Source organism: Macadamia integrifolia, unplaced genomic scaffold (assembly GCF_013358625.1).
Source record: "Macadamia integrifolia cultivar HAES 741 unplaced genomic scaffold, SCU_Mint_v3 scaffold86, whole genome shotgun sequence".
Classification (NCBI taxonomy): domain Eukaryota; kingdom Viridiplantae; phylum Streptophyta; class Magnoliopsida; order Proteales; family Proteaceae; genus Macadamia; species Macadamia integrifolia.
In genome coordinates this window covers 279,921-283,439 of record NW_024870559.1, presented here as the reverse complement: position 1 = coordinate 283,439, position 3,519 = coordinate 279,921, and positions in this window count along the sequence as shown.

Genomic DNA, 3,519 nt, shown 5'->3' with positions numbered 1-3,519 from the left:
TGCGACCCAATAGGTTCCAATGGAAGATGAAGTGACCCCTACAAACTCTATGAACCAAAAATGGCCCTAGCTAGGTGAATGATTGAGTTTTGAGCCAAAATACAGTCTTCGAACTACAATTAGTTGATCACCTGTTGGTGGCACCTGACTTATCGGTTGGTCTTGTCAGTGGGCTTTCAATATATTTTTTAGGCTACTAGCCCACCTACTGATGACAGATGCCATTGGTACATGCCCTACCTATGAGGGAAGGCTAACTAGGACTGTTTTCAACAAGGTAATTGATCTACATACCAATAATCTATAGGTAGTGTATGACCTGTAGGTTAGACCTACCGGTGGCTTTGCTGAATTTCTCTCAAGTTTAAACCTGGGACTTTCTAGGGACCCACTTCTATACATTTTTAACACTTTTATACCTCTATATCTAGGTCAGAGATAATAATTTTTGGAGAGGCCTATCAGGGTTTGATTTTGGTATTCGTACTTGAGGATTTTCTCAACAAGTCAGTTGACAAAGTGAGTAGTGGTCTAACTTTATTTTTTGAATGTTTTAAATCATAAAACTGATGCCTTTGCAAGCACGTGTTTTATTTGATAATAGCATGCATGATTTACTTTCAGTTTATAACATGTTATATATGATTGGCTAATATATATGTGAATTGTTGTGAATGGGTGGGATCTGGTGTGGCTGAGGGGGATTCCGGTACAGTGATTGCCACAGTGTGTATTGCGTCATACATTAGGTGTGCATTAAATTTAGATATGGCTATGGATATGCAGTATGGCTGATAGTAACTCTGGTATCATGTATCCCCTACTAATTGCTTGTATGCTAGATAGGCTTGGTGTGGCCAATGGGAATTTGGGTATTGTATTCCATACTACTTGTTTCACCATGAAAGACATGTAGATTATCATGGTTAAGTGTACATCCCTATGCTACGCTCCTTTTCCAAGAGGGGGTGAGGTGTTGGATAACCCAACTGTGGTAGATTCAGTGAAACTTTATGGGATGCCATTTCCATGGTACAATGTGATTGCTGTCGGAGGTAAAAACTAGTTAGACATGGCCGATGATAATTCTAGTGTCGTAGCTTCCGAGAGGGGGTTATCAGGGGTTTGCTAGGTGAACGAAGGTCGAATTTTGGGACCAATAGGCTCATAATCATGACTAGGTTGTGTATCATTGGGAGAATGATGTGCGAGTTTTGGGACTAAGGATACTGCCTAATGCATCTTAGTATGAACCCAACTTAGTTGTATGTTAGGTAGTTAAAATAAAATGAATCGCATCATCCTTGTATCATGGCTTATTTGTGTATTCTCATATGAACTCCATCATCACTAAGCAAGTTGGAGCTCACCTCACGTGCGTATTTCTTTTAGATGGTGATGCAGGTACCATGGTATTTATGAGCAGTGATAAATCCTCCTTTATGGCCGAGTACGGTGGTGACTGGTGGAAGCCAAAGGTCAAGGAGCATGAGACATATTGTGTTTGTGATAGTTGTGCCTACACGACACCATGAGCTAAGATTGACTGTATCGTCATCATTTTTGTTTTTTAATATTTTTGAATGTTGTTATTGGTGATATTAAATATTAGGGGTGAAATAGGACCAGGTTTCTTAAAATCCTAACCCAACCCTAGGTCCTCAAAATTCAACCTAGGCCCAACCCAATGCTGTCGGTTTCATTATAAAGCCCAACCCTATCGGGTTTATACCAACCGAACCCGACCCTAATTGACCCTGTCAGGGCGAGGTTGGGGTTGACCATGGCTTCTGCAATTGTTGGATTAACCTTGATTGACTTATTTTTGCCATATCCTATACATTAAAAATTATAGAAAAATAAAATACCAATGGGAGCCCTAAATTCTAATATAGAAATTTAGGGTTAAATTTCAAGCTGGGTTGGTTCGGGTTGGGCCGGGTTCAGGCCTCAACCCGAGCCCGACCCCGGCCCAACCCGACCCAACCCAACATTGACCTAGGGTTGGGGGTTTTAAATCCTAATCTCCACTTAGGGTCACAAAACTTGGCCTAAGCCTCTCTTTGCCTGCAAGTTTGATTTCTTCTCTAATGCACCAACATTTTGAGTTAATTCTCCCATGATAATTTTGTTAATTTCTTGCTTAGCATTAAGGCGTTTCAAATCATTTTCACTCAAATATACATGTACTATATTTGACTTTCCTCATGTTGTATTGTATTTTTAGTTGCATATCACATGCCCCTAGTCTATGTGTTTAGACGAAGGTAAATTGTTTGATTTAACTCATGAGCTCATATGGCCTTGATTTACTTGATTTAAGGATTCTTGTCTAATGGTTATTAAAAGAAAAACAGCTGTAGGGATTCTTCTTTGGCCACTCAATGAAGGAAAACTCTCTCTCTCTCTCTCTCTTTTCAAATTTATAACATAAACCGTCTATTCCCACTTAGAATTGGAAGAATGCACAATTATGTCTAGGATACTAATAGATATGCATGGACATATATGAATGCATGCCGATTCAAAAAGGGAGCATTTGATTAACTTAGACTATAAAATTTAATATCTAGGTAATCTCGACCATGTCCTTTCTATCAATCATCATGTGCACATGATAGAAATAGAATAAATGTCTTGTGACATTTGGTAAAATAATATACAGTTGTAATAATAATGATTCATCATATTTCAATCAGAATTGGCAAAAATAGCAACCATAAAATACATGATACCTAATACCAAGAGAATAAAAAACACATGATCCCAAAATAATCAACAAAATAACAATAATAACAGCCATAAAAATACCTGATCTCCCCCACAGTTTTTAAAATTGGATTGGATTGTGAGGATCGCCAATATCCGTACCGGTTGAGATCAACCCTCAATCCCCACTGATCCGATACCAATCTACGATATTAGAGCAGAATGGGTCAAAATACAATTAAAAAAAAAGTAATAATAAAAAAACAAGGTAAATGCGTCCGATCCAGACCACTGTTAGTTAAAACGCGTTTTCCCGTATGCTATTATACAATACGGAAAAAAACGAAAACGGCAAAAGAATCAGTTTTAAACGCGTATCCGTTTTTTAAGGGTAAAATAGGAATTTTATATATAAAAAAAATTTAATGAAAAAAAAAAAAAAAACTATTAGTAAAAGTGAAGAATGAAGAGTGAAGACAATATGGTACTTGGTTTTTGGTTTTTAACTTCCATACTATTTATAGGAAAAAAATCTCATCTTCTTACAACATCTCATTTTCTTGTAGCCCATTGGGCTATTTTATCTTGGGACTCCTAGAGCTTTTGGAATATTAGATTCATGTATACAGGTAATAATCTCTCAAATTGCATGAGTATACTACCGTTTTTTTGGTTTCGTTTTTTTGAAAACTACACGTTTAATACTTGTACCGTTCGTTTTCGTCTGTTTGCTATTTCCTATTTTTTTGATCGTATCATTCATCGTTTTTATCTATTTAAAATCCATACCATACGTTTCTATTTTTTTGC